The sequence below is a fragment of the Lactuca virosa genome, chromosome 3, assembly GCF_052849685.1.
Source record: "Lactuca virosa cultivar CGN04683 chromosome 3, Lactuca_virosa_CGN04683_v6, whole genome shotgun sequence".
Lineage (NCBI taxonomy): Eukaryota > Viridiplantae > Streptophyta > Magnoliopsida > Asterales > Asteraceae > Lactuca > Lactuca virosa.
Genome location: NC_136428.1, coordinates 311,877,109 through 311,891,436, shown reverse-complemented (window position 1 = coordinate 311,891,436; position 14,328 = coordinate 311,877,109).

The following is a 14,328-nucleotide window of genomic DNA, read 5'->3' as shown; positions in this document are numbered from 1 at the left end:
GTGAATGGAGGGCCGTCGGAAGGAGGTAACTTCAGTGGGACTGTTGGTCAAGCCAACCCACCGATTGTTAGACAAAACAATCATGATGGAGGAAATGATGGAAGAGGATGTAAATACAAGGATTTTATGGCATCTAAGCCACTGTGTCTATCCGGAAGCCCGACGCCGGTGCAAGTTATGGATTGGATCTCCGAAATGGAGACAATGTTTGAGAGTTGCGAATGCAGCAACAGGCAGAAGACCGCTCTTGCGATCCCTTTGTTAAAATATGGCATGTTGAGTTGGTGGAAGCTGTTAGCTGACTCTATGCCCAAGGGAGAAGCGAACAAGATGTCTTGGGAAGACTTTGTGGAACAACTGAAACTGCAATACTGCTCCGAGCAGGACCTTCTGGAAATCAGTAATGAGTTTCAGAATTTGAAAAAGGGAAACATGAGCGTTACTGAATATGCTGCTAGTTTCACGGAAAAGATGAAGCTTATCCCATACCTAGTTCCAACAGAACTCTCAAAGGTCAATAAGTTTGCCCTTGGACTACCAGCGGACTATGGTCCAATGGTTAAGCAAGCAACCACATTGAAAGCCGCCATCTGGGCTGCTAAGAATGTTGAGACTCAGATCAGGGAGAAGGGTCTGGAGAGATCAGAGGGTGGTGAGAAGAGGAAGTTTGATGGGCCTTCAGGGTCCAACAAGAAAAAGAAATTCGCGAAGTCTAGTTCGAGAGCAGGAGGAGGCGAAGCGAAGTGGTGCGACAAATGTAAGAAGAAGCATCATGGGAAATGTGACGCGGAAGTCACATGCTTCAAATGTGGAAAGCCAAGGCACTATGCCAACGAATGCACCCTCAACAAGAAAGTTTGTTATTGGTGTAGGGAGGAGGAGCACATCTCGAGGGATTGTCCGAAAAAGAAGGAGGCAGCAAAACCCAACATTCCACCAAAGCCGAAGGCGAGAGCCTTTCAGATGACAATGGAAGCTGCTAAAGAAGAAGCCGATGTCGCTTCAGGTACCTTTCTTGTAAACGAATTGTCTGCCCAAATTTTATTTGATTCTGGAGCCAACTACTCTTTTATTTCGCATGGATTTGGTAGAATACTAGCCTTGCCTGTCGATAGACTAGATAATACTTTATTAGTCGAAGTTGCTAGTGGTAAGTTTGTACCTGTTAGCCATCGTATGAAAACATCTTAATCGACCTGAATGGGAATAAGTTCCACGAGGAATTATTGCCTATCGAACTAAATGGTTTCGACATCGTGCTGGGAATGGATTGGATTAGCGCCAATGATGCCGAAATATTGTGCCGAAAGAAGATAGTAAAAGTAAACCCGCCAGGGAAAGAGTCATTTATGTTGTATGGGGACAAACGCAGGGTAAATTCTGGAATCATTTCTCTAATGAAAGCCAGAAAGTGTTTGGCCAAAGGATGTACATCATATTTGGCATTCGTGATTGACGCAAAGAAGGAGAAAAAGGAGATGAAGAGCATTCCTGTCGTGTGTGATTATCCGGAAGTATTTCCTGAAGATCTTCCTGGATTACCGCCTGATAGACAAGTGGAGTTCAGAATAGACTAGTTACCAGAGACGACGCCTATAGCAAAAGCACCTTACCGATTAGCACCAACAGAGATGAAAGAGCTTATGACACAACTTCAGGATTTATTGGACAAAGGTTTCATTAGACCTAGTTCATCACCCTGGGGAGCCCCGGTGTTATTTGTAAAGAAAAAGGACGGGAGTATGAGAATGTGCATTGACTACAGAGAGCTGAATAAGGCAACGATAAAGAATATATATCCATTGTCGAGGATTGATGAACTGTTCGATCAACTACAAGGTTCAAGTTATTTTTCAAAGATCGACCTAAGGTCAGGATATCATCAGCTGAAAGTAAGAGAGCAGGATATAGAGAAGGCTGCTATCAGAACGCGATATGGACACTACAAGTTCTTGGTTATGTCATTTGGACTAACCAATGCTCCCGCAACATTCATGGATTTAATGAACAGGGTTTGTAATCTGTTCCTTGATAAATCTGTAACAGTGTTCATAGACGACATTCTGATTTACTCGAAAAGTCAAGAGGAGCATGGCAGACACTTGCGAGAAGTGTTAGAAGTCTTGAAGAAGGAGAAGCTGTATGCTAAGTTCTCCAAATGTGATTTCTGGATTCGAGAAGTCCAATTCTTGGGTCACGTGGTCAACCAAGAAGGGATAATGGTTGATCCAGCAAAGATTGAAGCTGTGATGAAGTGGGAACAACCAAAAAGTCCCACGGAGATCCGAAGCTTTTTAGGATTAGCTGGATATTACCGAAGGTTTATCCAAGGCTTTTCTTCGATCGCTACTCCACTAACAACTTTGACCCACAAAGGAGCTACTTATGCTTGGAGTGATAAGCACAAAGAAGCATTCGAGTTGCTAAAGAAGAAGCTATGTGAAGCACCGATTCTTTCTCTACCCGATGGAGTTGAAGACTTCGCTGTCTATAGCGATGCGTCTGGTGTTGGGTTGGGTTGTGTTTTGACCCAAAGAGAAAAGGTGATAGCATATGCGTCTCGACAGCTGAAAGAGCATGAAAAGAAATACCCCACTCATGATTTGGAGCTGGTAGCGGTAGTTTTCGCTCTAAAGATATGGAGGCATTACCTCTATGGCTCGAAGTGCAAACTTTTCACTAATCATGAGAGTCTCCAATATCTCTTTAATCAGAAAGAATTGAATATGAGGAAACGACGCTGGCTAGAGTTACTTAAGGACTACGACTGTGAGATACTTTACCACCCTGGTAAAGCAAATGTTGTCGCTGATGCTCTCAGTCGGAAAGTCAATCCTGAGAGAAAAAGGCCAAGAGCGTTGAGAATAGAAGTTGTCTCGACCATTGTGGAAAGTATAAAGAAAGCTCAAGAGGAAGCTTCTTAAAAGAATGACCGAAAGGAGGAACGTTTGGGCAAAACGTTGGTGTTTGGTACAAACAATCATGGACTGAAGGTATTCCAAGATCGTATTTGGGTACCTAAGTCAGGAGGAATAAGAGATCTTCTGATGGAAGAAGCTCACAAAACTATGTACTCAATTTATCCTGGCAGCACTAAAATGTATAGGGACCTGAAACCCTATTACTGGTGGCCGACGATGAAGCTTGATATTGCAAAGTACGTGGCGGAGTGTGTGACCTGTGCGAGAGTCAAGGCACAACATCAGAAACCATACGGGAGTTTAGAACCTTTACCTGTGCCTGTGGGTAAATGGGAAGACATTGCTATGGATTTTGTCACTAAACTGCCCAGAACGAAGAATGGTCACGACATGATTTGGGTGGTCGTTGATCGCTTGTGCGCACTTCATAGCAGCCAATGAGAAATGGTCTATGGATAAACTTGCGAATTCTTACGTGAAGGAAATTGTGAGGCTTCACGGTGTTCCGTTAACGATTGTATCAGACCGTGACAGCCGTTTCACCTCAAGATTTTGGAAAAGTCTACAAGAGGAATTGGGTACCAAGTTGTGTTTAAGTACAGCTTACCATCCACAGACTGATGGTTAGAGTGAACGAACAATACAAACACTTGAAAATATGCTGAGAGCATGTACCCTGGAAGTCCAAGGTAACTGGGACGAACACTTACCTTTGGTAGAATTTTCCTACAATAATAGTTTCCACTCGAGCATAAAGATGGAACCTTATCAAGCCTTGTACGGACAGAAGTGTCGTACGTCGTCTTGTTGGCTTGAGGCTGGGGAAAAGCACTTTATGGGACCGAAGATAGTCCATCAAACTGCTGAAAAGTTGAAAATAATTAAGGAGAGAATGTTAGCAGCTCAGGATCGTCAAAAGAGTTATGCTGACAAGAAAAGACGACCGATGACTTTTGAAGTTGGAGATTCGGTTTTGCTTAAAGTCTCACCGTGGAGGGGACTTATAAGATTTGGTAAAAGGGGAAAATTAAGTCCAAGATTCATTGGACCGTTTAAAGTTCTTCAAAGGATTGGGAACTAAGCTTACAAGCTCGAATTACCCGAAGAACTGAATGGAATTCATAACACCTTCCATGTGTGTTATTTGAGGAAGTTCACGGGAGAAGTTCCCGATATAATTCCAATTTCTGAATTAAGGATTGATGAGAGCAAAAGGTTAATTGAAGAACCGGATGCAATCGTTGACCGAAAGACTAAGAAGTTACGACGTAAGACGGTCAAATTAGTGCTTGTCCGTTGGAAGCATGCGAATGGGCCAAAGCTCACCTGGGAGATGGAGAGTGACATGATGAGTCGCTATCCGCATTTGTTTGTTGACGTGTGATTCCGGGGACGGAATCATCCTAAGGTGGAGAGAATTGTAACGCTCGTGTTTCTGGGCTAGGCATTAATGTTGTTGTAATAGTCTAGGTTAACCTTTGTAACTCGTTTTGAAATAATAAGAAGGTATTATATGAGTATTAAGTGTTTTATGCTTAATCATGTGGCTTAATTGAATTAAGAATAAAAATAAGCGTAAAAATGAAATGTTAGATAAACCCGATATTGATACATGAAGGCATAGTAGTCGTGACGAGGTTTCCGAATATATAAAGAATGCCGAAATCCGAGTTATAACGAAGAAGTTATGACCTGTCGAAGTTTCGCGACGGAACCGACACGACGCTGAAGGACGTAAAATATGAATTTAAGATAGTGCAATATCTAGCCTTAGTTATCTAAATGAAAGTTGTAGAATACGTTAAACCGAGAGTGTGCATAAAAAGAGCGTCTAAATCTGACTTCGTATGAGGAAGTTATGATTTTTCTAAGTTTCGACTTAGCAGTATGCAGCCCGAAATCTTGAAATTGAGATAGAGTGATAATTGGCCGAAACAATCTAACGAGAATCGAAGATCTCGTCGTTAGTAGTCAACTAGTGAAAAGACAGACGAAAACGGACGTCGGATGAATAAGTCATGAATTTCTAACGGAGTTTTCCTGTCCCGGCCTACTAAAAATAATATCAAAAAAAAATAAACTCAAAATTAGCCGACGGAGTCTAAGCGAGAGTTGTAGAGCATGATCTCACCTACGCGTGCATATAATGAACGTCGAAAACAGAGATCGTACGCGAAAGTTACAGATTTTACAAGTTTTAGGCTCGAATCTCGAGAATTGGTCCGAAATAAACGCCATGCGTTCCGAGGGAACGCCCCACGTTCGAAAATGCTGGGTCTAGATTAGTCCATGTCGCCCACTAGTCCCATCCGGTGCACCGTCCGAGGCTGAGGTAAGCGCTGACGTCTGAAGATGCTGTACGCGCTGCGTACGAGCAGGGAACGCCCTGTGCTCCGGAATGCCCCGCGTTCCTCGCAGGTACGCCCTGCGTACGAGGAGTCAGCCAGCCCTATAAATAGAATGCAAGGTCTCCAGGATTTGTTGCTCATTTCTTATCTTTCTCTCCTATATTTTCCTCGTTTTGCGTGCAACAAATACCCCGAAGCCCCGGTATTATTCTTGAGACCTAAAGCAAGTCCCGAAGCCCCGAGGATCCCGAGAAGTAAAGTTTCTGAGCCGAAACTCTGCCCGCGAGAGGCCCGGTTTTCAAGAAAAACATCCCGGTTCTATCGGAAAAGTTTATTTTAAGATACGAGGTGCTATCCGATCATTGTTTTATCAAGTGAGTGTATATTCGTTGTCTTCTAACACATAGATATGAAGTATTCTTTATAAAATACGTGCTACGTGTTTATATATTATTTGTTTATTTGAACTAGTTGTTGAATGGATGTTTTATACAGGTTTTAAGCTGTATATAAATGTATATATTTTATCTACTAATACATTGGGTAGAACATGGGTAGACAGTTGGTGTGTGATGAAATAAAATGATGAGATGCCTCGATGTTGATCTAGTCATCTAGCGGAGTATGGATGACGACCACGGACTCTTTCTAGATAGTCCAGTGGAACACTAGCAGGCTCATAACCCATAGGTGTTGTGAACGATGTGTTCACCGGTGTACTCTATCCCCCTCATGGTTGCCTTTAGGACATCTATTGCTAAGGAAGCCCCTTTGGAGTAATGTCCGTCCCGATGAAAATCCTAGATTAGGTCCCTTGTAATAGTTGTTGTTTTAAGGGCATAAAGTGAGGATAACGGGAATGGGTAATCGGGTTAGTGTTGGTTGGTGAAATTAAATATAATTATTTATTGTGGGTTGAAAACTCTATATGCTCACCAGGCTCCCAAGCCTGACCCACTCAGTTTCTTTGTATTACAGGCACTGGCGCAAAGGGCATAAGTTGGATGACATTGTCAAGATATTTTTGGATTATAGACTTGTTGTTATATGTAATTGTTGGAAGGTCTATTTTGTGTTGTTTATGCTTTTGGTCTGTATCGGAACATGACATCCCGAGATTTTGTTATCTAATGAAAACTACATTTCTTTATGAAATGCTTTGATAAATTCTTATCATATTTTGTATTGGGAACAAATTCCACAACTCTTTTAATCAAAGGATTACTCTGATTTTATTTAAAAGCATAAATGAAATCAGTCTTTTCTGGCCGTGATTTTGGGGATGTTACAGCCCAGGCCCATATTAGTCATGAGAAAAGCGTCAAGTTATAATTTGTGTAAATTTATGACTACAGGTTATGACACGCATTTTCTGTTTTATGACATATAGAACATTACTTATGTTCCTGAAGGTTTTACGACAGCAGTTTATGACATGCAAATATTTTTGTCATGAAAACTCTGTTTTCCTATATTTTTCTTGATAAAATTATTTATATTAAATAATTATAAATAATCACAAACAGTTTGTTAATCTGGTAAAAAGTCATGAGTATGACATAATATTCCAAGATAACCCTTGAATTTATGTTTGGCCAAAAATGATCCAAAATATTATTATTTCCATGCTTTAATCATTTTCCAAATATTTTGTCCAACAACTTGTTTAAGCAAATATTGAAACAAATCCTTATAGTTATTGTTATAAAAATTCGTGACTTATACTTGGTAACATACTAGTTCTTGATTCCAAACATGATTTTGTGAGATATAATCCAAACTCTTAAGACATAACCAAAATCTCGAGTTTTTGGACTATTTATAAGGGTTTTCATACTTAAGCACATGTAAGATGACATGCATACACAAAAAGCAGATAGATCATGATTTACACAAGACTTTGACTTGTATTCTCCCCCAAAAACAATAGAAATCTCGAAAAAAGTAGGGGTATGAAGCTCGCCTTGAGTTAGTTTTGTGGGTGATTTGAAGAGATGTTGAGGAGTTTCCAAGTTTCAACACTTGAGAGGTCCTAAGAATATTAACACATAATTTTATGTGTAAATATGGTGATATTAACAGAATAATGTGAAGTATCACTTAGCAAATTAGGAGATACTTACAAGAATTTTGGAAATTTCTTTGAAAGAAATCAGATTGAACTTGAATGTACTTGGGAGCATCCACTTGTTCTTGAAGAGTTTGTTAAGTGGGTGAGGAAAGGACTCTTGGAGGAGTATGAAATCTCCAGGGAGTGAAAATGGAGCAAAAGTGAGGATCAGTAAGATGGAGTTCTTCTTTTGAATAAAGGAAAGGGGTTGATTTGATGTGTGCTTGGATATCTGGAGGATATTGCATGTTTATCCGCGATTTTCTTGGAACTTGTTGAAATGTCGCATCATAGAGTCAACTCTCTTATCTCTTAGAATCCCTTTAAAAATCTTGGGTATTATTTTATATAATATGTTTAAATAATCAATTTTGGAATAAAATAAGGGTTTAAGGGGTCTAAGATATGAAAAATACGAGTTTAGAGGAATTCCCGACGTCAAAATGTCTTAAAATGACGAAAAAGTCCGAAATGGACAAAAATCCGGTGTGGAATCTTGCTCCTGCGAGGGTCCGAAGTCAAAACCCACAATTCCGGAGCCATTCGCAAAAATCCGGAGTCCTTTAGCAATTTCCGGAGTCAACACGGCGAGTTCCGAAGCTGCTTGCTGAGTTCCGGAGCACTTCCCTCGGATCCGAAGTCAGGTGCGAATTCAGGAGCGAAGCCAGCAGTCCGGACCGGAAGTGCGAGATTGTCCGATGCAAGAGGGGTTCCGAAGTAACTAGGGCATTCCGGACCAAGAGGGTCCTTTTGGGTTTTCTCCTTCGTTTTTGGGCTGTTTTCGACTAAGGAAGGTACAAAGAGAGATTTGGGAGAGATTTCACATACTTGGAGAGATTTGGGAGAGATTTCACATACTTGGAGAGATTTCACATACTTGGAGAGATTTGGGAGAGATTTCATATTCTTGGAGAGATTTGGGAGAGATTTCATATTCTTGGAGAGATTTGGGAGAGATTTCATATTCTTGGAGAGATTTGCATTCTAACTTTACATGGTCCATTAGGAACCATAATGTACCCTTTTAGTGTGTTAGCACAAGCCTCACAACAGTTACTGCTTTCATGAGGACGAAATTTCCTAACCAAAATGCTAGTTGTGATAGTAGATGAACTTTGAAGGTGGGCTAAATTAGCCCGAGGTTGAAATGTTCTTGGATTGGGCTTTCTGGACGGAAAGTCCGTTTGATTACTGCGCTGCCAGCAGTCGATGGCCTCATGACCGGGCTTTTGGCATATCTGACATTGGGGACGAGGCCGACGACAATTGTCATTAGGGCGAGATCCTGATGAAGACCCAGGATTGTAGTTTGGTCGTGGTGACGAACGACTGAGATTGAGAGTCACGGTGGTGTTCGTAGTGGGAGGCGGTATTGGGTTTTGAGCAACTTGACAGAGGAGTTCTTGTTCCAAGCGAGATTCTTCCTGTAGTAACAGTCGTACAAGATCATCGACCGAGTCTTGTTCATCATGAATCATGTAGGCAGTGGTGAATCAACCATATGAGGCATCAAAACCATGAAGAATATGGCCAATTGGGTCTTCATTAGAGACCGAATACAAGTTCTCAACAAAGGGAGTTAGCAATTGCCCTTTTCTTCTCCAAATACTCAATCATGGTCATGGACCCTTGGATAATCGTTTGGAGATCAGTCTTCATTGACATACGTCGAGCCCTAGTTTGGGCCTGAAATGTTTTGTCAATAGCAGACCAGACCTGTTGAGAAGAAGAAGCTCGAGCTACAATTGCAAGAGATGTTTTAGAGAGCGTTGATCGTAACCACAGAAGTGCAAAGCGATCACGCTTTTTCCACAATTGAAATTTTGGGTTTGGACTGGTGGTGACAACACCTTTATCATCTGTGTTTGAGATGACTTCTGCTAGTGGATTGGGGGAAAGTTTCTAGGGCTGAGATTATGGTCAATCGCCATAGAGGATAGTTGTGTAACATCCCAATTTTCAAGCCTAATTTTTTTTTCATTTTTAATTAAGTAATTCTCGACTTAGTTTACCAAAAAATTTCCCATGCCATATCATTTGCAAACAAGAATATAACAATGTGTCTGGAAATCATAATGTCAAAGTAAAATCAATTAGAGTACAATCCCAGAAAACTCCATGCGGAAATCATGTGTGCATGTGATGCGCTGCTACACTGCCGACTCCATCCCCTTAGATGAAGAGGTACCTGAAACCAAACTAAAACTGTAAGCACAAAGCTTAGTGAGTTCCCCCATCATACCACATACCATACAGACATATCGCATACATACTGCCGGGCAATTCTGGGGTGCCCGACCTACCCAGTACGGCCATTCTGGGGTGCCGACCTATCCGTGTCAAGCCATTCTGGGGTGCTGACCTACCCATGTCAAGCCATTCTAGGGTGCTGACCTACCCTTCCGTCCTATCAACCGAACCTCGGGGACTATTCCACCCCCTACTGCTACTATCACATATATCATAACGTAAACATACTATCAGGCGTTTCTGGGGTGTCCGACCTACCCTTCGGTTCTAACAACCGAACTTGTGTACTTTTCCCTCCCTACTACCACTCTCATATATAACAAATCATGCCAGCATATAAACATATCATCACATACTGTCAGACATATCTGGGGTGTCTGACCTACCCTCTGGTCCTAACAACCGAACTCTACTACTGTCACCTATAACATATCATGCCAGCATATAACATATCAGGTAGTAGCAAACCTAGATGATATCACAAAGACGATCATCTAACATACAATTCCTACTGGTGGGTCGGCATTGTGGCCATAGACCCACAACTACTGGAAGGTAAGTCACCTCAAACGAGTAGCTGCTGATAATATGTGCGGGAAATCTCTGTTTGTTGCTGCTCCGGAAATCCTCCGGCTATAATCCCCACAAACACTTAATCAGAGTCTGATATCTATTCTTAGGGTAAAATGACCATTTACCCCTGACCAAGTCCAAGTCAAAGTCAAAGTCAACTTCCAGTTGACCCGACTCGCCGATTTGGGCCGCCAACTCGTCGAGTCCCTATCTCTTCAACTCTCCCCATCCACGACTCTACTTGTCGAGTTCAGCAACGACTCGACGAGTTCTCCTTCTAACACAACCTCGGATGAACCTTCATCCGACTCGCCGAGTGGTATGAACACTCGTCGAGTCCATCTTCATCCTATGAACACGTCCTATCCTCGACTCGCCGAGTTGTATGAACAACTCGTCGAGTCCATCTTCAAGAGTTGTGAGATTGCCTTGGACTCGCCGAGTCGGCTCATGCACTCGCCGAGTCCTATGAACTCCAGGACTATGGCTTATCCCAATACGTTTGGGTCACTCCCCTGGACCCTCTAAAACCTTTCTTTCACTCAACTGGGTCTCTTGAACCATAACAGAAAAAGGGAAGTCAAGCCTCGGACTCGCCGAGTCCCAAGAATGACTCGCCGAGTCGATACAGTCCCAAGTCTATTCCTTCGATTTCTGGTGTACAACTCTTGTCCAAATGATAGATCTAGGCCCCTAAACTCGATCTAGCACGTAAAGTTATGAACTTTACGTGCATGCATGGGACTTTGAGCCAAAAAGACTCTAAAAGAGGCTCTTAAGTTGCATGGGGGCTTCCATGGGTGCAAAAGCAGCCCTTTTCTTCCTTGTAACTCTTCCATGGACCTAGATCCGAAGCCTCAACCCCTAACCATGCTTGAAATCATGGTTGGTTACCAAGAATGGCTTATAAAAGCCCTAAATCTCCCCAAAAAGGGATCTAACGAATAAGAAAGCAAGGTACAGACTTTATACCTTTCAAACACTGCAAATGATGCACCAAACTCGAATCCTCCAGTCTCCTCTTGATCCTTCTATGCTCTTCCTTCTTCCTTGTGGTCAAAACCCACAAAATCACTCAAAAGCCTTAGATCTTGCACCAAAACACTTAGGGTTTGCTATGGAGGGTTTCTGGGAGCATAAAGGGCCGATGAAGGTTGTATAAGGTTGTTTAAATAGGGTGCAAACCCTCAGATTAGGGTTTTGTCCAGTCAGAGCCTACTCGTCGAGTCCAGGACCCGACTCGTCGAGTTCCATACTTAAATCCCTCGTCTCATCCCGCTTCTACTCGGCGAGTTGGGCCTTCAACTCGCCGAGTCCCAGGCCAAAAATGCAAAATTACTTAAATAAAATACATACCAGGAACCAGGTGCTACAGATCTCCCCCACTTATTTCAGACTTCGTCCTCGAAGTCTGCTGCTCGATCCTGGAACAGCTTTGGGTAATGCTCCATCATCTCATCCACCGGCTCCCAGGTCCACTCCGAGCCCTTCCGGTGCTGCCATTGCACCTTCACGAGCTCCACCCTCTTGTTCCTCAGATCCTTCAACTTCCGGTCGAGAATCACTACAGGCCGCTCGATGTAATTCAGGCTGTCATCGACCTGAATATCCTCTAATGGTACCACTGCCAGAACGTCCACCAAACATTTCCGTAACTGGGAGACGTGAAAAGTGCTATGAATCTGACTGAGTTCGGCTGGCAGGTCCAGCCTATACGCCACCTTTCCCACCCGGGCTATAACCCTGAAGGGTCCAATATACCTGGGACCCAACTTGCCCCGCTTCCTGAATCAGATGACGCCCTTCCATGGCGACACCTTCAGGAGAACCATATCCCCGACCTGAAACTCCAGGTCTGATCGGCGCTTGTCGGCATAACTTTTCTGCCGACTCTGGGCAGTCTGAAGTCTGCTCCGAACTTGCTGAATCCTCTCTGTCGTCTTGAGCACCACTTCGGTGCTCCCCATGACCCTCTGGTCGACCTCACCTCAACATATCGGGGTCCTGCACTTCTTCCCGTATAACATCTCGAAGGGAGGACGGTCAATACTCACATGATAGCTATTGTTATACGAGAACTCCGCCAACGGGAGGTAGGTATCCCAGCTACCTCCGAAGTCTAAAACACATGCCCGCAGCATGTCCTCTAGCGTTTGGATGGTCCGCTCGCTCTGACCATCTGTCTGCAGGTGAAAGGCGGTGCTAAAATGCAGACGAGTACCCAGCTCGTCATGAAACTTCTTCTAAAACCTGGAAGTGAACCGCACATCCCTGTCGGAAATCACTGAAACTGGCACTCCGTGCCGAGCTACTACCTCTCGGATATAGATGTCGGCCAACTTCTCGGCCGAGATGCTCTCCTGGATCGGTATGAAATGGGCACTCTTGGTCAACCGATCCACGATTACCCAAATCGAATCCACTCCCCGTGCAGTCCTGGGAAGCTTGGTGATGAAATCCATTGTAATATCTTCCTATTTCCACATGGGTATATCTAACGGCTGCATCTTGCCGTGTGGCCTCAGGTGCTCGGCCTTGACCTTCCTGCAGGTCAAGCACCGCTCCACATACCATGCTACGTCCCGCTTCATGCAGGGCCACCAATAATCAGGACGAAGATCTCTATACATCTTCGTCGCTCCGGGATGGATAGAAAATCTGGATTTGTGAGCCTCCTCCATCAGGACCTGGCGCACACCTCCATGATAAGGGACCCACACCCTACGGTGAAGAGTCAGTAATCCTCGGCTATCATAGTCGAAGGAGGAAACCTGGCCCACTATACGTTCGCTCTTCCGATGTTCCTCCTTCATAGCCTCCTGCTGATCCTCCTGGATCCGCTCCAACAGTGGAGTCACCGTTGTTATCCTCAGGCAGATGTCCCTGATTGGCGCTGCCTTGCGGCTAAGCGCATCGGCCACGACATTGGCCTTCCTCGGGTGGTAGAGGATCTCGCAATCATAATCCTTAACCACATCCAGCCACCGACGCTGCCTCATGTTCAGGTTCGGCTGATCCATGAGGTACCTCAAACTCTTGTGGTCCGTGTAAATGGTACAACGAACACCATAGAGGTAATGATGCCAAATCTTGAGGGAAAAAACAACAGCCCCCAGCTCCAAATCATGCGTCGGGTCATTCGCCTCGTGGGGCTTCAGCTGCCTCGAAGCGTATGCAATAACATGCCCTCTCTGCATCAGTACCGCGCCCAAACCTGAGATGGACGCATCACAATATACCACAAAATCCTCTACGCCCTCTGGCAAGGCTAAGATCGGCGCTTCGCACAACCTCTGTCTCAGTGTCTCGAATGCGGCCTGCTGCTCAGGCCCCCAACGGAAGACCACGACTTTCCTCGTTAGCCTGGTCAGGGGTACGGCTATCTTGGAGAAATCCTGGATGAATCTCCGATAGTAGCCGGCTAATCCTAGGAAACTCCGAATCTCAGATGGAGACCTCGGAACCTCCCATCTCATCACGGACTCCACTTTGGCCGGGTCCACCGATATCCCGTTCTGGTTGACAAGGTGCCCGAGAAACTGCACCTCACGCAACCAAAACTCACACTTGGAGAACTTAGCATATAAGCTCTCCCTTCTCAAGGTCTCCATAACCTCTCGCATATGCTCTTCGTGCTCCTCCTGCGTCTTGGAGTAAACCAAGATATCATCAATAAACACTATCACAGACTGGTCTAACATCGGTCTACACACGCGGTTCATGAGGTCCATGAACGCGGCAGGAGCATTGGTGAGCCCGAAGGGCATCACCACGAACTCGTAATGGACATAGCGCATCCAGAATGCAGTCTTCTGTACATCCTCCTCTCTGACCCTCATCTGATCGCAAATCAATCTTGGAGAACCAAGATGCTCCCTGTAGCTGGTCAAAGAGGTCATCAATTCTCGGGAGTGGGTAACGGTTCTTCACCGTTACCTTATTCAGCTCCCTATAATCTATACACGTCCGATGCAACCCGTCCTTCTTCTTCACAAACAGAATCGGGGCTCCCCAGGGTGAACTGCTCGGTCTAATGAATCCCTTGTCTAGCAGCTATTGCAGCTGCGTAGACAACTCCTACATCTTAGGAGGAGCCAACCGCTACGGTGCCTTGGCTATCGGAGCC